Genomic DNA, 17919 nt, shown 5'->3' on the forward strand with positions numbered 1-17919 from the left:
TTTATTTTTTTATACAGCAGGTTCTTATTAGTTATCCATTTTATACATATTAGTGTATACATGTCAATCCCAATCTCTCAGTTCATCACACCACCACCACCACCGCCACCACTTTCCCCACTTGGTGTCCATATGTTTGTTCTCTACCTCTGTGCCTCTATTTCTGCCCTGCAAACCAGTTCATCTGTACCATTTTTCTAGGTTCCACATATATGCGTTAATATATGATAGTTGTTTTTCTCTTTCTGACTTAGTTCACTGTGTACGACAGTCTCTAGATCCATCCATGCCTCTAAAATGACCCAATTTCGTTCCTTTTTATGGCTGAGTAATATTCCATTGTATATATGTACCACAACTTCTTTATCCATTCATCTGTCGATGGGCATTTAGGTTGCTTCCATGACCTGGCTATTGTAAATAGTGCTGCAATGAACATTGGGGTGCATGTGTCTTTTTGAATTATGGTTTTCTCAGGGTATATGCCCAGTAGTGGGATTGCTGGGTCATATGGTAGTTCTATTTTTAGTTTTTAAAGGAACTTCCATACTGTTCTCCATAGTGGCTGTATCAATTTACATTTCCACCAACAGTGAAAGAGGGTTCAATTTTCTCCACACCCTCTCCAGCATTTGCTGTTTGTAGATTTTCTGATGATGGCCATTCTGACTGATGTGAGGTGATACCTCATTGTAGTTTTGATTTGCATTTCTCTAATAATTAGTGATGTTGAGCAGCTTTTCATGTGCTTCTTGGCCATCTGTATGTCTTCTTTGGAGAAATGTCTATTTAGGTCTTCTGCCCATTTTTGGATTGGGTTGTTTGTTTTTTTGATATGGAGCTGCATGAGCTGCTTGTAAATTTTGGAGATTAATCCTTTGTCAGTTGCTTCATTTGCAAATATTTTCTCCCATGCTGAGGGTTATCTTTTCGTCTTGTTTATGGTTTCCTTTGCTGTGCAAAAGCTTTTAAGTTTCATTAGGTCCCATTTGTTTATTTTTGTTTTTATTTCCATTTCTCTAGGAGCTGGGTCAAAAAGGATCTTGCTGTGATTTATGTCATAGAGTGTTCTGCCTGTGTTTTCCTCTAAGAGTTCGATAGTCTCTGGCCTTACATTTAGTTCTTCATTCCATTTTGAGTTTATTTTTGTGTATGGTGTTAGGGAGGGTTCTAATTTCATTTTTTTACATGTAGCTGTCCAGCTTTCCCAGCACCACTTATGGAAGAGGCTGTCTTCTCCACTGTATATTCTTGCCTCCTTTATCAAAGATAAGGTGACCATATGTGTGTGGGTTTATCTCTGGGCTTTCTATCTTGTTCCATTGATCTATATTTCTGTTTTTGTGCCAGTACCATACTGTCTTGATTACTGTCACTGTGTAGTATAGTCTGAAGTCAGTGAGCCTCATTCCTCCCGCTCCGTTTCTCATTCTAAAGATTGCTTTGGCTATTCAGGATCTTTTGTGCTTCCATACAAATTGTGAAATTTTTTTGTTCTAGTTCTGTGAAAAATGCCACTGGTAGCTTGATAGGGATTGCACTGAATTTGTAGATTGCTTTGGGTAGTATAGTCATTTTCACAATGTTGATTCTTCCAATCCAAGAACATGGTATATCTCTCCATCTATTTGTATCATCTTTCATTTCTTTCATCAATGTCTTATAATTTTCTGCATACAGGTCTTTTGTCTCCTTAGGTAGGTTTATTCCTAGATATTTTATTCTTTTTGTTGCAATGGTAAATGGGTGTTTTCTTCATTTCACTTTCATATTTTTCATCATTAGTGTATAGGAATGCAAGAGATTTCTGTGCATTAATTTTGTATCCTGCTACTTTACCAAATTCATTGATTAGCTCTAGTAGTTTTCTGGTAGCATCTTTAGGATTCTCTATGTATAGTATCATGTCATCTGCAAACAGTGACAGCTTTATTTCTTCTTTTTCGATTTGGATTCCTTTTATTTCTTTTTCTTCTCTGATTGCTGTTGCTAAAACTTCCAAAACTATGTTGAATAATAGTGGTGAGAGTGGGCAACCTTGTCTTGCTCCTGATCTTAGTGGAAATGGTTTCAGTTTTTCACCATTGAGGACGATGTTGGCTGTGGGTTTGTCATATATGGCCTTTATTATGTTGAGGAAATTTCCCTCTATGCCTACTTTCTGGAAGGTTTTTATCAAAAATGGGTGTTGAATTTTGTCAAAAGCTTTCTCTGCATCTATTGAGATGATCATATGGTTTTTCTCCTTCAATTTGTTAATATGATTTATCACATTGTTTGATTTGCGTATATTGAAGAATCCTTGCATTCCTGGGATAAACCCCACTTGATCATGGTGTATGATCCTTTTAATGTGCTGTTGGATTCTGTTTGCTAGTATTTTGTTGAGGAGTTCTGCATCTATGTTCATCAGTGATATTGGCCTGTAGTTTTCTTTCTTTGTGACATCTTTGTCTGGTTTTGGTATCAGGGTGATGGTGGCCTCGTAGAATGGGTTTGGGAGTGTTCCTCCCTCTGCTATATTTTGGAAGAGTTTGAGAAGGATAGGTGTTAGCTCTTCTCTAAATATTTGATAGAATTCGCCTGTGAAGCCATCTGGTCCTGGGCTTTTGTTTGCTGGAAGATTTTTAACCACAGTTTCAATTCCAGTGCTTGTGATTGGTCTGTTCATATTTTCTATTTCTTCCTGATTCAGTCTCGGAAGGTTGTGCATTTCTAAGAATTTGTCCATTTCTTCCAGGTTGTCCATTTTATTGGCATATAGTTGCTTGTAGTTATCTCTCATGATCCTTTGTATTTCTGCAGTGTCAGTTGTTACTTCTCCTTTTTCATTTCTAATTCAATTGATTTGAGTCTTCTCCCGTTTTTTCTTGATGAGTCTGGCTAAAGGTTTATCAATTGTGTTTATCTTCTCAAAGAACCAGCTTTTAGTCTTATTGATCTTTGTTATCATTTCCTTCATTTCTTTTTCATTTATTTCTGATCTGATCTGTATGATTTCTTTCCTTCTGCTAACTTTGGGGTTTTTTTGTTCTTCTTTCTCTAATTGCTTTAGGTGTAAGGTTAGGTTGTTTGAGATGTTTCTTGTTTTTTAAGGTAGGCTTGTATAGCTATAAACTTCCCTCTTAGAACTGCTTTTGCTGCATCCCATAGGTTTTAGGTCATCGTGTTTTCATTGTCATTTGTTTCTAGGTATTTTTTGATTTCCTCTTTGATTTCTTCAGTGATCTCTTGGTTATTAAGTAGTGTATTGTGTAGCCTCCATGTGTTTGTATTTTTTACAGTGTTTTTCCTGTAATTGATATCTAGTCTCATAGCGTTGTGGTCGGAAAAGATACTTGATAGGATTTCAATTTTCTTAAATTTACCAAGGCTTGATTTGTGACCCAAGATATGATCTATCCTGGAGAATGTTCCATGAGCACTTGAGAAGAATGTGTATTCTGTTGTTTTTGGATGGAATGTCCTATCAATATCAATTAAGTCCATCTTGTTTAATGTATCATTTAAAGCTTGTGTTTCCTTATTTATTTTCATTTTGGATGATCTGTCCATTGGTGAAAGTGGGGTGTTAAAGTCCCCTACTATGATTGTGTTACTGTCGATTTCCCCTTTTATGGCTGTTAGTATTTGCCTTATGTATTGAGGTGCTCCTATGTTGTGTGCATAAATATTTACAATGGTTATATCTTCTTCTTGGATTGATCCCTTGATCATTATGTAGTGTCCTTCTTTGTCTCTTGTAATAGTCTTTGTTTTAAAGTCTATTTATTTTGTCTGATATGAGAATTGCTATTCCAAGTTTCTTTTGATTTCCATTTGCATGGAATATCTTTTTCCATTCCCTCACTTTCAGTCTGTATGTGTCCCTAGGTCTGAAGTGGGTCTTTTGTAGACAGTATATATATGGGTCTTGTTTTTGTATTCATTCAGCCAGTGTATGTGTTTTTGTTGAAGCATTTAATCCGTTTACATTTAACTATCGATATGTATGTTCCTATTACCATTTTCTTAACTGTTTTGGGTTTGTTATCGTAGGTCTTTTCCTCCTCTTGTGTTTCCTGCCTAGAGAAGTTCCTTTAGCATTTGTTGTAAAGATGGTTTGATGGTGCTGAATTCTCTTAGCTTTTGCTTGTCTTTAAATGTTTTAATTTCTCTGTCAAATCTGAATGAGATCCTTGCTGGGTAGAGTAATCTTGGTTGTAGGTTTTTCTCCTTCATCACTTTAAGTATATCCTGCCACTCCCTTCTTAAAAGAAAAAATAAGTATTAAAATTTTTTTTTTAAGTAATAAAAAAACAAAAAAAAAGAAAGAAAGAAAGAAGAGAGCAACCAAACCAAAAAACAAATCCACCAATGATAACAAGTGCTAAAAACTGTACAGAAAAAAAAACAACGGAGAGACAGAACCCTAGGACAAATGGTAAAAGCAAAACTATACAGACAAAATCACACACAGAAGCATACACATACACACTCACAAAAGGAGAAAAAGGGGGAAATATATATACATCGTTGCTCCCAAAGTCCACTGCCTCAATTTGGGATGATTCGTTGTCTATTCAGGTATTCCACAGATGCAGGTACATCAAGTTGATTGTGGGGATTTAATCCGCTGCTCCTGAGGCTGCTGGGAGAAATTTCCCTTTCTCTTCTTTGTTCCCACAGCTCCTGGGCTTCAGCTTTGGATTTGGCCCCACCTCTGCGTGTAGGTCGCCTGAGGGCGTCTGTTCCCGCCCAGACAGGACGGGGTTAAAGGAGCACTTGATTCAGGGGCTCTGGCTCACTCAGGCTGGGGGAAGGGAGGGGTACAGAGTGTGGAGCGAGCCTGCAGCTGCAGAGGCCAGCATGACATTGCACCAGCCTGAGGCGCGCCGTGCGTTCTCCTGGGGAAGTTGTCCCTGGATCACAGGACCCTGGCAGTGGCGGGCTGCACAGGCTCCCGGGAGGGGACGTGTGAATAGTGACCTGTGCTTGCACACAGGCCTCTTGGTGGCGGCAGTAGCAGCCTTAGCGTCTCATGCCCATCTCTGGGGTCCGCGCTGATAGCCGTGTCTCATGCCCGTCTCTGGAGCTCCTTTAAGCGGCGCTGTTAATCCCCTCTCCTCGCGCACCAGGAAACAAAGAGGCAAGAAAAAGTCTCTTGCCTCTTTGGCAGCTCCAGACTTTTCCCCAGACTCCCTCCCGACTAGCCATGGCGCACTAGCCCCCTTCAGGCTGTGTTCACGCAGCCAACCCCGGTCCTCTCCCTGGGATCTGACCGAAGCCCGAGCCTCAGCTCCCAGCCCCTGCCCGCCCCAGCAGGTGAGCAGACAAGCCTCTCGGGCTGGTGAGTGCTATTTGGCACCGATCCTCTGTGCGGGAATCTCTCCGCTTTGCCCTCCGCACCCCTGTGGCTGCGCTCTCCTCCGTGGCTCCGAAGCTTCCCCCCTCTGCAACCCGCAGTCTCCGCCCGCAAAGGGGCTTCCTAGTGTGTGGAAACCTTTCCTCCTTCACAGCTCCCTCCCCGAGATGCAGGTCCCGTCCCTATTCTTTTGTGTCTGTTTTTTCTTTTTTCTTTTCCCTACCCAGGTACGTGGGGAGTTTCTTGCCTTTTGGGACGTCTGAGGTCTTCTGCCAGTGTTCAGTAGGTCTTTTGTAGGAGTTGTTCCACATGTAGATGTATTTCTGATGTATTGGTGGGGAGGAAGGTGATCTCTGCATCTTACTCTTCTGCCATCTTGAAGCTCCCTCCAACACTATAGTTTTGCAAATACAATATTTCTATAATCAGAAATAGTACATATTTGAATGTTCATTTATTGCTCTTCCTTCTCATGCACATTCTTCTCAACAATTCATGCAACCCTACACAGTCTTGACAAAAAAGACATAACTAAAGTTTTGCACTTTCTATTATGTTAATATTTAAATGTTACGCACATGGAGAACTAAGTAAGTTCCTTATCCTAAGGTCTATGATCACTAGAAAGTCAGCAATCTGCATAGCAACTTATCAAACTATATTTTTGCTATTATAAATCGGGGATCGTTTTTATTTGCATGTCACAAAATTATCTATTCTGGAAAATATTGCTATTAAAATCATAGAGATCACTGAGTAAATATACAATGAATACCATTTGGAGACAAACATCCTTTTTTTTTTTTTTTTTTTCTTTTCCTTTCGCCAGATAATTCTAGTGACTTTAGACTCTACAAATAATCAGTCTGGTGTTTTATGTCCCAGCAATTCTGAAGTTCACTTTGTCTGTTCTGTCTGCATGTCATAGATTCACTAAAATCTTTCACCCATAAATTCTAAATCTTTTTACAAATGGTGTATTAAGACACATATCCCTGCAAGGAAATGAAATAATTTGATTGTATAAGTAAGGTAACACAAGCAAGAGTTAAATGACAAACAGTACTCCCAAAGCAAATTTTGGAAAGCCCTTGAATGAAGAGGCTTTTTCCTGAAAGATCAGCCTCTTTCATCAAGAGTCTTTAGGGCTTCCCTGATGGTGCAGTGGTTGAGAATCTGCCTGCCAATGCAGGGTACACGGGTTTGAGCCCTGGTCTGGGAAGATCCCACAAGCCGCGGAGAAACTAGGCCCGTGAGCCACAACTACTGAGCCTGCGCGTCTGGAGCCTGTGCTCCGCAACAAGAGGCCACGATAGTGAGAGGCCTGCGCATCGCGATGAGGAGTGGCCCCCGCTCGCTGCAACTAGAGAAAGCCCTCGCGCAGAAACGGGGACCCAACACAGCCATAAATTAATTAATTAATTAATTAATTTAAAAAAATAAAAAAGAGTCTTTAATATTCTTGTCCTTCTTTGCAAATAACCATAAAGAAAGAACTTGAAACTTTGCACTGGAATATTCAATGTGTCCAAAACATCTCAATGCAACAAATGAAAAATTCAAATAAAAATTTAAAATAAGAGCTATCATATTCCATTACACATTAATAAGACCATTTTCTGTACTTCTTTAAAAATTAATTAAAATCAACCAATCCGAGTTGAAATAAATAAATATATCCTTGCTGTATCTTCCTTGTTTGAAAAAAAATGCTTCAAACTAAAAACCAAGTTAAAAGAAATTATAATTGGGACAAGACCAATAAAATGTTTTCATACATTCATTTTGAGGTCATTAATATTTTCTCTCTCCCATCATTAAACTCAGAACAAGTCCAGTCAGATATGATATTAATTAAAATGCTCTACACTTCTATCAGTGTTGATTAGTTACTAATACAAGTGTTAGAATTTTTATGAAACAACTTAAAAATTTACCCCCAAAGAAGATGGAAACCACATATTTAATAACAGATGCCAAATATGAGATTGTTCTCTCTTTAGAAGTATAATTCACCACTTAAATACTAAGAACTGGAGAAGTGATATACTCTTCTCTATGGGTCTTTTTCTGTCTTCAGACATAAGGACTGAGGACTCATCACAGTGAAGCTGAAAACAGGTTATTGGCACATTAGTAAGTTACCCAAAAGCTGTTCGGCAAATTGCCCACCGTATAAAGGAAAATGTGTGGGTTTTGCTACAAAACCTACAATCAATTAATCTAATATGTAGAAGAGTCCTCCTTTGGAGTCTGTATATAGTATGAATCAATCACTTACGTTTACAATTGCAAATAGTAGGTCTGATAAATCGACATCTCAAAATACAAAATTTATATCTGGAAAATATAAACTATCATTTTAGAGGCATTTGAATAAATATATGGACGTTATCTCTGCTCTTTTAAAAGCAAATCAAGGAAGAAAATTTTAAAATTTATCTGTCATCATTCTATTTTGAAAGTATATTATCTATCCTTAACTCAAACAATATGCTATGTTGAAGAAACAATTAAATGCTACCCACGGGATAGAGATGGCACTGTCTCTCTTCACATTCAATATAGAATTTCCAAATGCTATCTAAATTTCTTCATAAACACGCCTTGTACCCATTGGAGAGAGAGGCAATGGGATTTAGCAGTTAAGAGCAGAGACTACCGTCATGGATGATTATAATAGTACATACCCCATAGTTTTTGCAAGGAATAAATGAGTAATGTAATAAAGAACTTGTTTTACTTATTTATCTTTTGGCTGCCTCGTGTGGCATGCAGGATCTTACTTCCCCGACCAGAGATCGAACCTGTGCCCCCTGCATTGGGAGCGTGGAGTCTTACACTGAACCACCGCATTAAGTCCCCAAAGTAAAGAACTTAGAAAAGTGTCTGCCACATCACAAGTGCTACATGGGCCCGGCGCCCTGGCCTGGGGCAGCGCGAGCGCCCGAACCTGCGGCTGGACACCAAGATGCCCGGTGAACAGCAGACAGAGGAGGAGGAGGAGGAGGAGGAGGAGGAGGAAAGGATGCAAGAAGAGATGGTGCTGCTGGTGAAGGGTGAGGAGGATGAGGGTGAAGAGAAGTATGAAGTGGTGAAACTCAAGATCCCCATGGACAACAAAGAGGTCCCGAGCGAGGCGCCAGCGCCGTCAGCGTACCCGGCGCGCCCACATGCATGCTGGGACTGCGGCCTTGCCTCTGCGCGCCGCTCCACATTGGCCAAGCACGTCCGCATACACACGGGCGAGCGGCCCTTTGCGTGCACCGAGTGCGGCCGGCGCTTCTCGCAGAAGTCGGCGCTGACCAAACACAGCCGCGCGCATACGGGCGAGCGGCCTTACGAACGCCCGGAATGAGACAAACACTTCTCAGCCGCCTCGAACCTGCTGCAGCACCGCCGTCGCCACACGGGCGAAAAGCCGTACGCATGCGCACAACGCAGCCGCCGCTTCGCGCAGAGCTCCAACTATGCACAGCACCTGCGCGTGCACACGGGCGAGCGGCCGTACGCATGCGCCGACTGCGGCACGCGCTTCACCCAGAGCTCGGCGCTGGCCAAGCACCGGCGCGTGCACACGGGCGAGAAGCTGCGCTGCTGCGCTGTGGGCGGCCGCGACTTCGGCCACCGCTCCAACGTGGCGGAGGATGCGTTCACGCACACAGGCGAGCGGCCCTACCCACGTGCCGAGTGCCGCCGGCGCTTCCGCCGCAGCTCGCACTTCGTCTGCCACCGTTGCGCGCACACGCACCGTCTCTATATCTGCGCGGGCGGCGGCCGAGACTTCAAGCTACCCGCCGGAGCCACTGCCACCGAGCGCTGTCCAGATTGTGAGTGCAGTTGAACCGCCATTCTTGTCTCCGCAGGGTGCGAACTGGGGAGGGACGCGCTGGTATCCCGACCTGGGGCTGCGTTAACCTGGACAGCTCCCCGCTCCGCCACCTGCGTCTCAGGGTGGGACGGCGGCCCTGGCTGCCCTGGAACTGGGAGACAGGGAGGATCCCCTACCGGGGTCCCTGGAAACGCGCCCACCTCCCCCTCATTACATCTCCTCGGCCCGTGTTAGCGTGAATAAAGTATTATATCCTCACCCCACCCGTGCCTGTGAATGAGGTGGGTGGGGTGTGAATTAGGAGGAAAGTTGGGAGTCTCCCCAGGCTTAGGTGATTTAGGTGAATTGTCATGGAGTCAAGTGGGGCTATAAGCCCAAAAGTGTTCCAGGAACTGATTTTGTGTGTGTGTGTGTGGAGTCATTACACGCTTGGCCCGTGTGTGGAGTCATTACACGCTTGGCCCTTGGTTATGTCTTCATGACCTCAGACCTAGAAGGGTCCATAAATTTAGCGCGTTCGTGATCAACAGGCAGTGCATTCTGCAGAGCTTTGAGTGAGCCGGCATGAACCTCATGGAACTCAGTCTAGTAAAGAGGAGCAATAGTGGAAACTTTAGCACTAGGTTAAAGAACTTGAGTGCTACATTATTATTAGCTCATTTTCATCCTCAAAGCATCCCAAAGTTAGGTAACTCTTTTACCTCCATTTCTGCAGGTGAGTAAATAGGTACTGACAGCCAGTGAATGGCACAGTGGGGACAAGTACACAGGCAAGTGCAGTCCCTTGTCATTGGAACTCTAATGGGGGAGTTGTTGGATAGGAGAGGTCTTCAGTGCAATCTTGGAGTTTAGAGAGGCTCTTCTCAGAGGTGGCATTTAAGCTGGTCTTAAGGTCAAGAGAGTTGGGGTTGGGGACCTATGGAGAGAACCCCTGAACCTGCATGCCAGACTTGTTAGAGCTTGCAGATGTCCTCTGGGGTGGAAGGTAGGGACAACAAGCAAGGACGTTGGCAGGAGACAGACCACTGAGGACCCTGGAAGCCAGGGTAAAGGTTCCAAGGCCACAAAGAAGCCTTGAGGGATTAGAGGGGAGGGAGGGATATGGCATATTATTGAGCTAGAATTAATAGGAGTTAAAGTGGACGTGGGGAAAGGAGAGATGGGGCTGATTTCATTTCTTAGCTTGGGTGACTGCAGGCAGTGTCATTGAGATGGGGACACGGGATGAGGCGCAGGACCAGAGTTGAAAAAAAGAAAAAAAAAGAAAAAAACCCAAACAAGTGCTACCTGTTAGCTTTTTTTTCCCCTGATCATTTCTGTTCTTGTTGACACAACTAGCTCACCAAAACTTCCTGTATTACTGTGAGTCCACGCTAATGTGACCTGCTACCCATACATAAATACTAAAATTCCTTATCTGGGATGCTCATTTGGGTCCTTTGTCATACACTGCCCTGAATTTCAGTATTTCAGGATATAATTCTGATATAAATGTGAGACAACATCATACCTCATTTTTAGCATTCCTCTCAAACAATTAGCCTGCTTTTCTGAGGATCAGGACTGTGTTTTACTCATCTTTTATCGGAGCCACAGCCAAGCACATAACAAGCACTCATGGAACTGATTTGAATATTTATGATCCCCATCTAAGCCAACATCATCATATTAGCATATTAGCATCTGGTAACTGACAAAAAAAAAAAAAGAGGGGGAAACTGCTGGGAAACTCATGAAAAATTGCACAAAATTCACTAGTTGATTACCCAAGTTTTGTCTTTGGAGCAAGAGGAATATATTAGAGCAAACATGGCGACTGTGAGCCCTAGCAGCTGTCTTGGTGTCCCGTAGGGAATTCCCAGTGGCCGGGATTTCACCTAGAAATCTTAACACTAATCCCTGTCAAAGGTGTGAGGCTGTGACTCCAGTGGCAACATTGTGACTACTTTAACTTATTGCTGTCCAATGCCTAGATTGTCTGATTTTATTTTTCTTTCCATTACTTGGATTGTATTTGAGCAAATGGATTAGAAGTTTGTGTATTGTGAAGCCAGCACCTTGGGGTTCCGTCAGTGCCTTGTCCCCAGCCCCTGCAGAACACTGGGGAAAAGTTCCACCTCAACAAGTCCCAGCAAGCCACCTAAAGAATGTCTGCATTCTCTCTAATCTGAAGCCTCAGGGATGGAGACACAACACTTCCTCCTCCCAGCAAGCCCCTCCCAGTGTCTTCCCACATCATACCCTCAGCAGCTCTTTTCAGGACATCCCTAATTTGCTAGAGTATCAGATTGCACCATAAAGGTAAATGACAGATAAAGCCAAAATTATTTTTATACTTGAGGACTCTTATGGTGGAGGGTTTGTGTAAAGAATTAATAGATATGGAATGTTTTTAAAACCATTATCGTAAAATACGTGTTCTAAGCCATAATTGCTATCCATCTGTCCAGACAACCAATGTAGCCACATCCCTTCCTAGAAGGCTTTGGAGCCACCACTTTAATTATATGTATTTCAATAATATATATAAAGACTATACCACTCTACTATTTTTAGTGTTTATTTTCTCTTCTTTGCTACTGTTTACTGTTTTATTTTCCTATTGGCCATTTATACTCCCTTTATGTCCTCTACTCTCTTAAAAGTGTTGAACTCTAACTTATTTCTGGAACAATCTCTTTTTCTATCCCTGTGAAGACCCAGATGGAAGTTGAAAGAGGGGACTGTCCACCAACTGGCCATTATGGGAAGATAAGGAGGATATGCAGCCTCACAGGAGGCCTGCAGGGAGTAATCGCAGAGCTGCAGATGTGGGGAGAAGGCTTAGCTAGCCCCACCAGCGGTAAAGATTTTATCTCAGTGAGTTGTTGAAAGAGACATGCAGATCATCAAGTGAGGCAGAGGCCAAGAAAGTCATAGTAAAAAGTCTGATCACTCCAAGAGATGCATATAAGGTGATCAAGGGCAAGATAATGGCCACTTTCTGAAAGTGGAGCTGGACAGGAACCACCCAACCCTGCCATCTGCCAAGACATCAGGCTCAATTCCCAGCTGCCACTGGGCGCTAGTGCCCTGGAGATGGGGAAGAGGAAGCACCTGTTCCTTCATAGACTAGGACCAGGCAGCAGCCTGGCCACCTGCAGCAGAGACTCAGTGTAAACAGCCGGAGCATCGTCCATCCTCCAGCAACCGTAGCGAACTGCCTGGTGCCATGGCCCTGTGCTTTCGCGTGAGATGTCCCCTGTGCCTGGAATTTCAAACTTTACTCCTTAAATTGGAAAAAGTGCATTTATCTTTTAATCTCAAGTGTAACCTTCTCCCTCCACCTCATGGATAAGGTGTCCTTCCTCTGTGCTCTGACAATAATCATATTGGAGTTGAATTACCTATTTGTTTATCAGATCAATAGACTGAGATTCCCTTGAAGACATAATTTTTTTTCATCTCTGTATTCCCAGAAATGCCCTACACGTTGTGCTCAGTACATACATGTTGATGAGCAAGTGAGTAAGTCAACAAATAAAAGAACGAAAGGATGAATGGATCCTTGAGCATTTGTGGTTTTGACAGAGAGACAACCGACTGTGGGGACCCTTCTGGGACTGAGGGTTTTGGCGGGTGGGATGAAGCAATGATATGGAATCCTGCCGTCTCACTGAGCCTGAGCAAGGGACAGAGCTGCCTGCAGGACACCAAGCACCTCGGAAACACAGGGACGGCACCTGGACACATGCATCACTTCTGATAATAGTGACTTCTCAGGGAACCAGAATCTCTTTCCTCTTCTTCCTACCTCCAACCAGAGTTAAGAAATAAGAAACCGCATACTGCTGACATTTCTCCTTTAGAATCTTTTACACTAGAATGGACTTTCCTGCTTGGGAAGTAAGCCCTTTGAGAAATAACAGCAACTGTATTCTGTCTAGCAGAAAGCATGTTATCACCATGGAGATAACAGCAATGCCACTTCTGAGGCTAGTGATAAGTTTAAACTTCTCCAGAGAACTGAGATTAAAGACAAGAATAATTACAATCTTTGGGGGCAAATCTACAATTTTGAATAAGGGAAATAAAAGATCTCAGGTAAAGCCTCTTCAGTCAGTGATTTCAGTGGTGTTTTATCCTTATTAATGAGCTTATTCTTACACAGTATGTTGGGCTATATTAAAATGATTGTGGGGAATTCCCTGGTGGTCCAGTGGTTAGGACTCTGCACTTGAGCTGCAGGGGTCCCGGGCTCAGTCCCTGGTCAGGGTACTGTACTAAGATCCTGCAAGCCACGTGGTGCAGCCAAAATAAATAAATAAAATTAAATGATTGCATTTTATAATGAAGAGAAGGGAATATTGCTACCACAAAGCAAGGACCTGACTCTTTTTCACTTACTAGTTTGTTCAAACAGTGTTTCCTAGAAATCATGTTTAGAAACGTCTCATCTAACTCCCCCACCTCAGAAAGTACCACTCACTTTTGTGCTTTCAAACATCAGTTTGTCAGACCGTATCAGAGAAATTAATAAGTCTAGTAACACTCTCAAGCCTAAATGACAGAAATGAATGAATGGTATTATTAGACCATATGATCTGCATATATGTCTTTATTTTTTAGGGTATAAAGCAAGTTTTTAAAAGTTTAATACCATAACTTAGAACATAAAGAACCAAGATCAAAGTCTAAATACAATCCACATTCTTCATTCCCCAACCGGAAACATCTAAAGTGACATACACATATGTATATTTTTTGATTATAACAAAAATAAGCCTGATGCTGTTACTCTGTCTTACAGGTTTAGAAAGCTTAAGCTCAGAATCATGAAGCAGGATGCCCAAAGTCATATAGTTCACATGCAATAGAATTTAAATTTGAACTTCATCCCTTGAATTAGTGAAATGTAAATAAATAGGGAGTTCTGGTAGATGGATAAATTAACTTTCATTGGACTATGGGCATTATTAAAATTCTGTATGGTTTTTTCCTTCAAAATAAATAAGAACATGATTCATCATAAATGTTAAAAATTACATAAGGAAAGTTCTCCAAATAATGTGAAAAAGCAAATAGGTTCAAAGAAAGTCTCTGCAACAACAATAAAAATTAGGATATCCCTTTGGGCAGTATTTTTCAAACTGTGCTCTTCAGAACACTACTTTCACAGGATATTAAGAGATAATTATATGAGGGGCGGGGAAGGATTCACCAAAAATTAGTTTATTTCTATTTAATAACAATGAACAACCTCAAAAGGAAATTAAGAAAAGAATTCATATTTAAAATAACATTGGGAATTCCCTGGTGGTCCAGTGGTTAGGACTCTGAGCTTCCACTGCCAGGGCCTGGGTTTGATCCCTGGTCAGGGAACTAAGATCCTGAAAGGATCAAAATAAATAAATAAATAATACCAAAAATAAATAAATAAAGTAGCATCAAATTATATGAACTAACCATACTGAAGTAATCATTTCACAGTATATACATGTATCAGATCATCATGGTGTACACCTTAAACCTACACAGTGTTAGATATAATGTTATATATACAGATATATATATAAAATTTACACAATGTTGTGCACATATAAACAACGATTTTGAAAAAGAAGAACAAGATTGGAGTTCTCACACTTCCTGATTTCAAAACTTACTAAAAAGCGACAGTAATCAAAACAGTGTGGTACTGGCATAAAGACAGACATATACTCCAATGGCACAGAATAGAGAGCCAAGAAATAAATGTGGTCAAATGGCGTCGACAAGACTTCCAAGACCATTCAATGGAGAAAGGACAGTCTTTCCCGCAAATGGTGCTGAGAAAACTGGATATCCACAAAACAATAAGATTGGTCCCTTACCTTATACCATATTCAAAAATTAACTGAAAATGAACCAGAAAGTGGCTCCTCCCACACTGTTTTGTATCTCAATAAATGGCAATCCCCTCTGACCAGTTGCTCAAGCAAGAAGTCTCAGTCATGGTTGTCTTCTCACTTAACATCATTCAGTCTATCAGAAGACCTATCAGCTTCTAAATAGATCCTGAATCTGACCACCTCTACTGTTTCCAAGCTAAGGTTACCTCTCTTTTGTACAGAGATTGCTAACTGGTTTTCCTTTTTTCCTTCTCATTTTATATTGTCTCTTTATACAGTCAATTTTCCTCGCTGCAGAGTCACTCCCTTAAAGGAAACCTGACCACGTTTATCCTCCAGTGGAAACCCTGTCTTGGATTCTAATCTCACACTAAGTAAATGCCAAAGTCATGACAGTGGTCTAAAAGTCCTACACCACCTACACCCCCACCACCCTCCTTAACTCATCTAACACCACTCCTGACCCCATTCACTCTGCCCTAACACATCTGCTTCATTGCTTCCCTGGACAATACCCAGAATGTCTCCACCTCTACACCTTGGCACTTGCTATTATTTCACCTGGAAGTTCTTCTTCCACAGACCTGCAGGCTGTTCCCTCCTCCCCTTCAGGTCTTGATTCTAATATCTCAGACTTGGAAGATTGTCTATGACCACCTTATATAAAACAGGTCTGCCTACAGTGTTCTTTTAGTTTTTATTTGTTTGTTTTTTACTGTGCATACCAACATTTGAAATTTTATATGTATTTACTCGTTTGGGATCTAGCTTAAAATTAGTTATGTATTTTGACGGTGGCATTCACTGCTAGAGAATAATATATTTTTAGCAAATATTAAAAATTATCTATATTTTTCCATCCTCAGGATTTATTTGAAGTGGCATATTCAATATAATTTCTGTCATACCATACCATACATCACAAAAATCCTATGAAATCTTGAATTTCTAGCAGTATAATGTATGCCTCTGATTGACATTTTATTTTGGCTGGAAGTGATTTTGATAAGCACTAAATATCCAATAAAAATATTAACTCCAAAGTCAAATTTGGACAATCTGGCCACAGAGGAAACATTTTCAATATATCCTTGCTTTAGAGCAGTTTACCCCCAGCATCCTCCCATAAAATAACACAGTAATGAGTCTACAAAAGAAGGTTCCAGAAAATAATTAGATGGAGTTGAAAATAAATCCTGCCCTTGTGAAGAAGTGACCAAAGGGTGCTGATCTTGTTCAATCCCTGATCTATCACTGTTGGAGTAGGAGAGATCTTCAGTGGTGTTGCAGAGGAAATTTCTCTAAAATCATGTTTCTTGATAGCGGTGGATCAATTTTCCAGTAGAACTCCAAGCAGGAAGAGAGTCTTCTAGCAAAGCCCATTTAGAATGAATCTTCCATTACCCTGTATGAGCTCAGCAAAGGAACAAAGAGGTAAAGAGTCATAGAGTTGATTAATCGTAGAGCCACAACCAGCATTTTATAGATTTTAAATAAGAAAATCAAATACTTCCATACCGATACACTGAAAACCATCTACTATTTCTTCTGTTCGTTCATTGAAAAAAAAATTTATTGAGCACCTGCTGCAGGTCAGGTACTCTTCTAACACTGAGACTATAAATGCAAAATAAGGGGGGGGGGAGTGGTAAACCCTGCTTTTAGGGAGCCTACATTCTACTGGAGAAAGGCAATGATCAGTCAACTGAATCAATAGGTAATTAATGTTGATAGGTACTCTAAGGAAAATAAAGGCAGGTAAGAGAACAGATAGTTAAAATGCTGGCAGGGCTCATATGTTTGATACAGGTTCAGGGAAGGACTCTTGGATCAGGTATCATTATATAGAAAACCTGAAATGAGAGTGAGCTATGAGGCGAGCGCATTAATGCTTCTGGCGGAAGCATCCCTGTGTGCCAAGGCCGAGGGCACTTAGCATGATTGAGATGCCACAGGGCCGCAAGAGTGGCTGAAGGCGAGTGAGTGAGGCCAAGATTGGCCAGAGATGCAGATAGAGAAGCAGGTGAAGACCATTTCATAGAGAACGTTACTTGCCAAGGTAAGCACTTGGTATTTCATTTGTAAGCTCTTACTGGGGTGGATGAGCACAGAGCAAGAGGAGAAGCTGGGGGACACATTACAAACCTGATGCAACAGTCCAGGTGAGAGACGATAGAGGCTTGGACTAAAAATATTTAATTGATAGCTCAAAATTAGAATATATTTTGAAAGTAGAGCTGACAAGATTTTATGATAATTTGAAATATGGGGCTTAAGGGAAAAACAGATAACATTTGAGAGTCAAATCTCTGGGTCAAGATAAGTCAGTTGAGTGAATATAGACAGAGAAGAGGAAAGATCCAACAACGATACCCTGAGAGACTCCTATATTTGAGGTCTTAAAGCTGAGTAGGATCCAACAAAGACAACAAAGAAGCAGTAGTCCAGTAAGGTAGGTACAAATAAAAAGGGAATGATATTCTGGTGACCAAAGGCAGACACAGTTTCAAAGAGGAAGGGGCAACTGATGATGTCAAATGCTGCTGCTGCATCAGTAAGATGAGGGCGGGGAGTTGACCGCTAGATTTAGGAGCATGGAGGACATGGATGAGAAACAGCTGTAGGAGGATGTAGAAAGAAGGCCCTGCTGGAGGGGGTTCTGTAGAGAATGAGAAAACAGAAAGTGCTCATTACCATTTTAAAGAAGTTTGCTAGTGAAGGACGTAGAGAAATTGGACAAGACCTGGTGGGAAATGTGGAGTCGAGAAGGTTTTTGGATAGAAAATATTTCAAGCAGCTTTTATGTTTTCAAAGATGTGAAAAGATCCATTCTTATATTATCCCTTGGCAAATATCAGAGTTTTGTCGCTTCA

General features: G+C 41.5%; 1 pseudogene; it reads left to right on the top strand.

Moving 5' to 3' along the window:
* The first annotated feature begins 8272 nt into the window (after positions 1–8272).
* On the top strand, positions 8273–9188 carry LOC132360259 (zinc finger protein 771-like; annotated as a pseudogene).
* The last annotated feature ends 8731 nt before the right edge of the window (positions 9189–17919 follow it).

The sequence above is a fragment of the Balaenoptera ricei genome, chromosome 2 (genome assembly GCF_028023285.1).
Source record: "Balaenoptera ricei isolate mBalRic1 chromosome 2, mBalRic1.hap2, whole genome shotgun sequence".
Taxonomy (NCBI): Eukaryota; Metazoa; Chordata; class Mammalia; order Artiodactyla; family Balaenopteridae; genus Balaenoptera; species Balaenoptera ricei.